This window comes from Phyllostomus hastatus, unplaced genomic scaffold, assembly GCF_019186645.2.
Source record: "Phyllostomus hastatus isolate PE091 unplaced genomic scaffold, TTU_PhHast_1.1 phas_scaffold_11, whole genome shotgun sequence".
In the NCBI taxonomy this organism is placed as follows: Eukaryota; Metazoa; Chordata; class Mammalia; order Chiroptera; family Phyllostomidae; genus Phyllostomus; species Phyllostomus hastatus.
The window spans coordinates 5859547-5870592 of NW_025334005.1; the positions used below are offsets into that span (position 1 = coordinate 5859547).

The 11046-nt window shown below is 43.1% G+C and overlaps 1 pseudogene; it reads left to right on the forward strand.

Annotated features, from left to right (window-relative positions):
* The first annotated feature begins 3327 nt into the window (after window positions 1–3327).
* On the forward strand, window positions 3328–4925 carry LOC123829526 (annotated as a pseudogene).
* Window positions 4926–11046: the final 6121 nt, after the last annotated feature.

Sequence of the window (11046 nt, forward strand, 5' to 3'; positions counted from 1 at the left end):
CCAAGGGAGACCCATAACCAGGAAAGGTCCGGGGGCATCGGTGATGACTCTTGTTCAGCAACTCTTGCTGTAACTCCATTTTCCTAGGATGGCCACATCTTTTTTTCTGTGTTGTAGCCAAGAAACTCAACTTGGGAGGAATGTTATCCAAAGGTACACAAAGTTTTACACATCAAATTACAAGCACATACCGTGCCCAATCCCACAGCTCTGGAAGGTGATACAGATCCAGGGACAAGGTAAAGACTGAGTAAATTACAAAAAAAACAGACCCAAAATTGGCCTCAAGATCTACTGGTGTCATAGTGACCATCTAGGCTGTGTACAAAAAAGGCGTTTGGAGCTCTGCCCATTGGGCCTGTTGTGGGCCCAGGAGACTTCCAGGTGGGACCCAATGATCTTCTTCACCAGGAGAAAATGGTCGGATGTCAAGGAGTCTCCTTCTATCCTAAGCTCTTTCTAGCTGGAGTTGAGGTTACCAGATGAAGGTGAGGATCTGTCACAGTACACGTGTTCTACCTGGGGACATGATGTCACACACAGTCATTCCAAGGAAGAACTGCCTGGGAGCCATGAAAGCCACCTCTTCACTCAGCTCTTCCTGATCCTCCCCACATGGGGCAGGTGTGCTGGCCATCCTTGAGGTCTGTGCTCCTCAGTGTACATCAGCCCACATATGAACAGAAAATGGGAGGACTGCAAATCTTAACCCCACAAACCTTTGACCTCCCAGTCATGGGAGTTTGAGTCCCCTGCACACACAGGTGACACTTAGGCTGATGAAAATAAGCAGGTGTTCTACGGAGTAGAAAGGCAATATGTTGGAACACCATGGGAAGTTGACAGAATTGGTTTAGGGATTCTGGAGGAACTCACTGGGAAAAGAGGCCAAAACGCCACTGGGCGTGTCAGATGGACCACGAAACTGATGAGCTAACACTCATTGGAGGATCCTCAAGACTATTTACTTTGCTTAACTTTATTCCCTGCTCACCAGAAAGACCTTTCTTCTTGAACAGGCTTTTGTAGGAAGGAGGTAACAGAAGTCTTCTGTTCCTTGTGGATATTGGTCCTCATTAATCCCTATGCATCTGACATTCATGTGCACATAGCCTTGGCATCTTCTGTAAATCCCTGTCATTGTAGATCTGCTGCTCTTCGGTGTAAGATGTAAGACGTGAGACTGTACAGGAATAACTGTTACTCAACCTTTCCAAGTACACAGGTATTGACCAAAAAGCTCATGTGTTGGTTAGTTGATTTATTTATTATGCTAATTAAGTCAATTGTAGGTTATTATCTTTACCTGCTATGAACTTTTCTACAGGTCAGAAAATGGCCTCCATCAGGCTGAAAAGTAAAACCAAGCACCTGTAGATTAGGTCAGCTTGTGCCAGAGTGGGCGTGTGTGCATCGCAACATGTGAGAGTGTTTAATGTGTCACATTCCAGTGACTGGTTCCATTCAATCCCCTCCTGACTCCATGCAACCTGGTTCCTATCACAACCATTTCACTGAAATTCCTCACCTCTTACATGCCAGTCTTGAAGGCAGTTCTGATTTTGTATGTTGTAAGAGGTAGAAGTCTTGTTTTGTCTCTTGCTGATGGTTAGTAGCAATGTCTGACCAAAAACGTAGCCTTTTAACTGCTGAGTTGTGACATCATTTATGCCATATATTAAGTTCTCTCTGTGTGTGCATTCATTTTTGAGTTACCTATCATATCCCACAGTACAGTTGTCTATTTCTAAGGCTACACTAATCTGGATGAATCTACACTTAATTCACTTTCAATATCTGAGTGAAAAGTAACCACTCAGTGTTCTTCCTAATCTTCTTGGCCATTTTCAGACATAAATTGTTCCATATAATTTTTTAACTATTTTTATCCAGTTTCTTGTTAATCTCCAGTGGCATTCAGGTTGAAAGTACTTTGAATTTATATACCAAGTTTGGAAAGATTGAGATTTGTATAATTAGTCTTCTAAAGACACAATTTATACTACCTTACTCATTAGATTTGTCCCTACATACTTTATGGTTTTGTCATTTTTACCAATGAGACATCTTCCATTTCTGTTTCTCACTCTGTCCTACAGCATACACAAGGTGTTGTATTTTCATATATTGTGCATGTATTCAGCCACTTACTTTGTATCTTCTGATACTATTTTAATACTCTTAGTGGTTCTCTGTGAGCCTTTCTCATGTCTCCTGGTGAAAGGTTCATGTTGCTGGCAAGCCGAAAGATGTAATCTCATCTGTCTGAATATTTAGAATTATTTTATGTTCTTATTTTAGGTGACAGTTAAAATTTCCAGACCTGTGTTGACTAATACTGGGTTCTTCAGATATTCCCGCACCCCCTGTTATAATGGAAGCACCTTTAGCATTCACTGATTTAGAGTTATGTTTGCTGTTGACTTTGAAAATTGATTTTATTGGTTGTAAAGATCCCTCTATTCCTACTTTCATTAGAATTTTTGCTATGAACATTCACCAGGATTTCCTCCTTGGAGTTGCATGGCAAAAATACCAACTGGTGTGTGTTGGCTCTGGGCCTTGGGAAAATTCTTGTGCTTGCTCCCTTCCCTGTAGAAATGCCTGCTGTCCACGCAGGCAACATAGACTTCAGAGGGGAACCCTGTAAAGTGTACAGATCATGACTCTGGAAGTTGAGAGACTGTTGGATACTCTTGTAACACAGCTTAAAACTAGTGAACACCAATAGGAAGGGTCCCTCTAATGGGGAGAGAGGCCATTCCAAGAAAGCCCAGGGTTCAGCTGCACCTGGTGAACAAGCAAGTGAGAATTCCTGAATAATGGGATAAAATTGGAAGGAGAGTCAGTTTCACAAGGGGAAGATTTGGCTGCTGCAAAAGTTATTGGAAAACAAGGTGATGTGAGTTTTGCAGGAGAATTTGTGGATGTCCCCTGTTCTTCTGTTGTGCCTGGCAACACGGTTCAGGCAACTTGAACTTTGCTCTGTGCTGTTACCTAGCTGCTTATTTTGGTAGTCATGGCAGGTGTCTACAAATTACTTATTTAGCTGAAATTTGTGGAAGATTCTAGCTTGAGAGCAAAGACTGATGATGTTTTACAAGACTTGGGAATACAGTATAAAGCCTGGGAACCTCATGTGGATAAACTTAACATCACGATGCTAAGGGGCAACAGGAAATGAAAGATGTGGGCCATCATGATCATGTGCGGGGACATACAGATTGATGTTTGTCTTTCACGTCAATATTTCTACCCCTCTCTTTCTCCCTCTATTCCCTTCTCTCTAATAAGTACGTAAATAAATACATGAATAAATAAATAAATAAATACATATATAAATCTTTAAAAAAGGGAAATGTTGCACTCAGTTATGCAGTAGGTAAAATGATGAAGAAGAACAGAGACCTGTGTAGACAGCTTCATGAAGTGTCACAGACCTCTGGTCAGATTCATTCCTGGAAACCAATGTTCCCCTGTTAGTACTTGTTGAAGCTGCAAAGAACGGAAATGATGAAGAAGTTAAAGAGAGAGCCCAAGTTTTCCAGGAACGTGCCGACAAATTGTCTGAGGTCACCAACTAGGCCTGTTCAATTTCAAACAATGAAGAAGATATCAAGCTTTTTCAGACATCTGCAAGCTTGCTGGAAGCCCTCTGTCCTCAGGTTATCAATGTTGCATTGGCTGTAGCACTAAAACCACAGAGTAAACCGATCCAAGAGCATGTACATCCTTTGAAAGAATGGTGGGAAAAACCAGTCCATGTTCTCACAGATGTTGCTGATGATGTTATCTCCATTGATGACTTCCTGGCTATCTCAGAGAGTCACATATTGGAAGATGTGAGGTAATGTGTCATTGCTCCCCAAGAAAGAGATATGGATGGGCAAGAGCACAGAGCTGTTGCAATCTGAGGCCCAGAAACCCAGGTCGTTTTTTTGCAGTCACCTCAGCCATGGACACCTATGAGACTGGGGACCCCACAGAGAAGGTGCTGGAAGTTACCACACTTCTCTCCAACATAGTCACGCTGTATTTTACAAAAAAAGTGGATGTAGCAGTGGAAGCCCTCAGCTCAGATCCTGCCAGCCCATGAATGAGAATGAGTTGATTGAAGCCTCTTGCTTGGTGTGCAATGACATGGGGGACATCAGGAAAGCTGGTGATAGGGACTCCCAAGGAGTTGGTGACTCTGACTTTGGGACAGAAGGTTCCTTCTCTGAAGTAGGAGAAGTGTTGAGCAAGAAGTTGATCACCCTATAAGCTGGCTAGATTTCCCTGGTCATCATGACTCAGTGTCCCCAAGACCAAAAAGCAAACACTGAGGGACAGGCAGCCAGCTTCCAGGAGAAAAGAGCAACTTGGTTGCCGAGATGTTCATAAGGGATGACAGTGGTAATAACACCATTATGCGGCCCAGGCAGAAGAGCATGATAGTGGTGGAGGTAAGGGACTTCACCTGCTAAGGTCTGGGACACTCAAAAATACATCCACTGTGAAGCACTGCCAAGAAAATTGCCAAGGCAATTTTCAGGATGGACAAGGGTGGCCACACCATCCCAGATCATTGCCCAGATGAGGGCAATGCCCAGGTTCTGCTTGCAGGCCACCCAGCAGTGCATTGCCCTCTACAGCCACCAGCTCAACATTTGTAGCAAGGTGAAGGCTGAGGTGCAAAACTATGGTGGCGAGCTCATTGTCTCTGGAGTAGACTGCACCATATCCCTCACCAGGACTGCGAAGAACTTGATCAATGCCATAGTGTGGACAGTGAAGGCTTTCTCTATGACCTCCACCAAATACTAGAGGTCTCACAGTATGGCTTTGTCCAACCTGCTGGCTGTGTCATGAAAGATGAAGGCCCCTGAGAAAATGCCTTGGGAAAGACAGAGAAACAGGGCAAGACACAGGGCAAGATTAAATAGGCGTCTCTGACGATACAGGTGAACCCTGTGCAGGCCTTAGCAAATTCAGAACCACGGACAGCATCCAGGGCTGCACAAGCCGGCTGCCCCCTCCCCTCGGGGCCATTAACATCAGTCATTGTTCTTCACTAGAAAGTTTTGGCAGAATAGAACACTGAAGTCAGACTGCACAGATTTTTAAACCTAGTCAGGTGAGGATTTGTGCAAAGGCACAGTTCTGTTTAAATCGGCTACAAATACAGTTGTCCCTCGCTGTATCGCTGTTCACTTATTGCGGCTTCACTGTATCTTGGGTTTTAAATACCCTGAACACTGATACACTGAAGCTGCAATAAGTGAACCACGAGAAACAAGTGTATATTCACTGGTGTGTACCCAAATAGAATTTTATATGCTGTTAAAATTACATAGGTTTAAGAGTGTAGAAAGTGTTTAAGAGCATATGAAATGTTTATAAGAGTGTGGGAAAGGTTTATAGGAGTGTGGGGAGGGTTTACAAAGCCTTAATATATATATAAATAATAAAATAAGTATAACACCGCTACTTCACAGATTTTCACCTATTGTGGGGGTCTCTGGAACGTAACTCTTGCTATAGGTGAGGGATGACTGTACTTTCAGAATTCAGGAACATATTTCTAGCTATACTTTAATAAACTACACAAAAACAAAATGTCATAACCAAACAGAATCCCACATTAAGTTGTAAATAATGCTCCTGACCAAGTGTGATGCCCGTTGCCCTAGTGTGGATCAGGGTTTGAACAATGGGGAGAGCTGACTCACCCTGGGTTCAGGGAGGGGCCTTTCACCAGCCCTGCATCCTGGCATTTCAGCTGCTATTCAATTACCAAACTAAGTCAGGGAAAGCAAAGTGGGTATCTCAGGAAGCTGTCCCCAAAGGAGGAATGTCCCTGGAAGCAGATCTGAGAGGGAGAAACCACATGGAAGTAGTAAAACAAATCTATCATGAAGAAAATTGATTACTCTCTTAATGACAGAAATGAGAATTTTAATGCATGGGCACAATTACTAATGTACACTACACCGCAGGACATATCAGCCAAGTTACCCTTGCTCAGGCCACAATGTTGTGATGCCATAATCAGAACATGCCGTTTACCCTTTCTGCTGCCTCACACACAGATACAGCATTGGGTTCCCTTCTAACACCTGCAGTGTTTCCTGCTTGGGCTTGCAATAGAGCCTAAGAGAAGAATGTTTGCTTAGGCAGTAATGGAGGCCTTACCTTACTTGTGATTAAAAAGTGATTACTATAGTTATAAAGTATACTTTTACTGTCATATCTGAATTTTATGAACTTGAGTGTTTTTACACTAACTTTTCCTCATAAAGTCTACTTTAACCCCCCCCCCAAAGAAGTTTGTAACATTGCACATTTTTTGAGGTAAGAATGTAAAGTCTTAGATGTTGAGGTGCACACTTGCACCTGGAATCTGTTCCATATGTTTAACTTGTTAGGGCAAGTCTGCTCTCTGACCTTCACCTAATTGGCACACAGCACAAATGTCACCATACACATGCACACTTACATGTCACTTCTGATGGGACCCTCCAACTCGGGGTCTGGCACAAAACTGTCAATAAGAACATTAAGGTTTATACTTCCAGGTCAATCCCACCCTCTCACTAGTGTGCAGTGGAATTTTCCCGAGACTACTTGACATGGATATTACAACAGAGTGAAGAGTGAAACAAATATGTGAATGCACCTGTCTTCCACTGAGCCAGACATTAAGAGACTTGGGCAGATCTAAACAGTGCTACTCTCCCCACTGAGAAGATACATTTGCATAGAGACCAAAGAGCCCTGAACAGTGTGGCTCAGTTGGATAGGCGTCATCCTGTGAAGCAAAGGTCACCAGTTCCACCCCTGGTCAGGACACATGCCTGTGTGCAGGTTCAGTCCCCAGCTGGGGCGCAGTAGCCTCCAACCACTCTGTTTCTCTCTTACATTGATGTTTCTCTCTCGTTTTCTCTCCTTTCCCTCTCTATGAAAATAAATAAAATCTTTTAAAAAGGCCAGAGAACTAAAGGATTTTGAGGAGAGAGTAGAACAGGATTGAAGCACTGCTGCACCCTGAATGTGCAATAAAAATAACTATTTCAGGTATGTCATTTGAAAAACATACTGCTCAGGGACAGGACCAAGGTGGCAATCTATTTGATTCATTGTGTGCATTCTACAGAGTCCCCAGCCTTCCTTTTCTCCAGAACACATATCTGTCAACATCTCGCTACCTTTTTCCTTGCAGTGGATTAAAAAAAAACAGTGGCTTCTCATTGTGACATCTCAGTGCAGTGCAGAGGCTAGCAGAGGGGACATATTGCCGGCTGTGCTGAGGTCAGAGGGTGGGGCAGTGGTAGTGCCCCCAGAGGTGTGGACGATGAAGGGTGCACTGTCTGTGGAGAACTAAGAAATGATAATAAAATGGGAAGTAAGTCCACTGTTTTTGATCATCACCATGGCCCAGTGTTCTCAACAGTATCACAGTCCTCTGTGATGGACACTCTGAACAATTGTTGCCTTGACCTGGACCTACTGCTCCCAGACACCTGTCCAGAATACATCCTAACCTCAAGGGTTCATCAGGCTTCTCCCAGGCTTCTCCCACTGAGTGACTGTAGCATCTTAGGGCCCTTAGGGCTTACAGGATCCCTGATGCAATGGCAGACATTGGGAGTGGTCAAAGCCATGGAGACGTTCAAAGATCAGTCAGTGGTTTCCAGTGGTGGGGAGAGGGAAAGGAAATAGGTGGATCACAGGGACCGGATGGCAGGAAAGTTCTATGCACTGTAAGGTGTGTACACATCATTGTACATTTCATCAAATGCATGGAATGTACTAAACAAGTGTGAACCCTAATGGTAACTATGGGCCATACATTATACTGATGTATCAATAGAGGTTCATCAATTTTGACACATGTCCCAGTCTGATGAGGCTGTAGATCAGGGGATGGGGAGGTTGTGCATGTTCATGAGTGGTATGCATGTGGGCAGTCTGCACTTGCTGCTCAATTTCTAGTGAACCTAAACAGCCTTAATTTTTTTTTCTATTTAAAAAGGAGAGTAGGTCTTGGCTGGTGTAGCTCAGTGGATTGAGTGCAGGCTGTGAAACTAAGGGTTGCTGGTACAGTCAAAGTCAAGGCACATGCATGGGTTGCCAGCCACGTCACCAATATGGAGGCCACATGAAAGGCAACCACACATTGATGTTTCTCTCCCTATTTTCTCCCTCCATTCCCCTCTCTCTAAAAATAAATAAACAAAATCTTTTAAAAATAAAAAAGGAAAGCAGGAAACTATAAAAAATATTCTCTTCTGACAAAGAAAGAAATCTATATGAAAACGATTTGAGTCCTAGCCAGTGTGGCTCACAAGGTTGGAGGGACATCACATAAACCCTAAGGCTGCAGGTGTGATTCCTGGCCAGGGCTTATGCCTAGGGTGGGAATTCAATCCCTGTTTGGCATGTACACACAACGCAACCAATTGATGTTTTTCTCTCACATTGATATTTTTCTCCCATTGTCTTTCTCTGCTATCCCCTCTCTAAAACAAATAAACAATCCTCAGGTGAGGATTATCAAAAGTGAATTAATGAGGACTCATGGACATGGGCAACAGAGTGGTGATTGCTGGGGGGAGATGGTTATTAGGAGACCAAATGGTAATAGGAAAATACAATATAGATTAAATTAAAAAATGAATTGATGAATTAAACATTTAAGATAATCTACTGAAAAAGAAAACTGTTGGAACTAATGAGATTCCTAACATTAGCTGAACAGTTGCTCAGCCCAGAACCATTGACTCATCTCCTGTAGCCCAGCTGTTCCCATCACATAACCACATGGGAAAAGTTGACTATAGCACCAGGAACAGTGCCAGCAGCATAATGCTGCAATGTACCTGCAGAAACATGCAATGTGTTCAGAGAAAATTGTGAACCTTTGTTCATAGAGACACACACCTTGTTCTACAAGGAAAAATTTACAGTTTTGCTGGTGTTGATTACTCTCAAATAATTCTACAGAGTCAATGCTGCCCCCACCACAGCCCTAGCAGGACAGGTGTGCTCTGTTTTGAATTCTAAAGTGTGGTCTGCATGACTCAAAATGAGAACATTTGCATTTCTTGGATAGTGCAGAGTAGCCTGACTTTGGGCACAGACTAGTGGTTTCATGGTCAGCTCTGTAACTTTCTACCCATGGATCTTCAGCTGGTGCTGACCCTCCTAGCCCCACTTTCCTCATCTGTAAAGTAAGGGTGATATCTTAGTGCCGACCTCAGAGGACGTGTGTTGGGATGAATGGATCAATAGAGGAAACGTGCTGCACAGTGTCTGGGGGTAAATGTCAGCTCTTACAGTTACCTCAGGAAGGAATAAGTGTAAACACTAAGTCACACAGAATAAATAACCTCATTCCCAAGTCAAACAGCAGATTGAGTCTAACTGACTCTGCCAACAGCAATATTGGTTTATCCTAAGTGCTAATAGAGTGTGCTTCTGAATGTGGCTTTGGCCCCACTGTGATTTCTACAAGTTAAGATAAGGTCATTACTTTTCAATCCTTCACTTACTGTTTCATAATCACCTCTGAGTCGTTGTTACTGTGGTGTTAAAACCCTGATAGGAGATATTGGAACTAAGGGTAGAGGAGGGTTGTGGGTGGTAATGTGTGTTACTTACCCAGGGCATTCAGGGTCTTTGTACTCTGTCCTCAGCAGGATGTGCAGGCACACGTGTCCCTTAGGTCTCAGGAAAACATTCAAGAAGTTGTCTAGTGTTTTGGTTTTCAAACTTATTAACACACAGCAGGGGGATGAAAACTTCTAAGGGACAGGGAAATTGCTGTGTCTTGTCCCCACAGCTGGCAGGGCTCCATTCTGGGCATTTTCTGTCAGGGACTCAAGGTGCCAGGGTGTGGGGGGGAACCCAGCCAGTGAGAGAGGTGACTCAGACAAAGCAGGGCCACATCCTCTCTTAATCCTTAAAGGTGATATATGACATTTATTTTGGTTTTTAACAACCTTTCACTGAAAAGTTATTACTGGGATTACTGGTGCCCCCTTAAACTGTATGACTCTCCCTGCAAGTGGCAATTGACCCATTCTCTTGTCCCCACTGTGACCTACAGGCAGTTGGGTTTGAAGGACATATGTGTGTTTCACAGGAATAAAGCAAAGCAGAAGCTGAGATTGGAACTCAGCCCCCCTCCCTTTGCCAGTCCCCAGCGTCCTATCTGCAGGCAAAAGTTATGAGCACCCTTCTGCTCACACCCACACCAGTCCCTCTTCTTTCCTGAGTGATCTCCTCACCCAGAATGATCCCTGACCATCCCCGGGAAATTCAGTGCCCTTCAGGGTGACTCTTCAACCAGGCAAAACCCAAACAGGGAATTAGGCAATCAATATTTTTAGGTTCTACGAAACTGTTATAATTTCTTCAACAATATTAACCCAAAGTGACTATAGTAATAATGAATACGTACCAATGAATCTTCTGGGGTGTATTTGTGTATTCTTTTAATTATATTTTTTGATTATGCTATCACAGTTGTCCCATTGTTCCTTTCTCCCCTTTATCCTCCTTTGCTTGCTACCCTATTTCCTCCAGCATCTCCCCTCCCTTAGTTTATGTCCATGAGCCATACATATAAGTTCTTTGGATTCTCCATTTCCTATGCTATTCTTAACACGTCCCTGTCTATTTTGTGCCTACCATTTGTGCTTCTTATTCCCTGTACCTTTCCCCATTCTCCCTCATGCCCCTCCCTGCTAGTTACCCTTCATGTGATCTCCACTTACGTGATTCTGTCCCTGTTCTAGTTCTTTGCTCAGTTTGTTTTTGTTGGTTTTCTTTTTCTAGGTTCAGTTGTTGACAGTTGTGAGTTTGTTGTCATTTTACTGTTCATAGTTTTGATCTTCTTCTTTATCTTAGATAAGTCCCTTTAACATTTCATATAATAAAAACTTGGTGATGATGAACTCCTTTAATTTGACTTAATTGCAAAGTACTTTGTCTGCCTTTCCATTGTCAATGAGAGATTTGCTGGATAGAGTAATCTAGGTTGTAGGTCACTATTTTCACGAC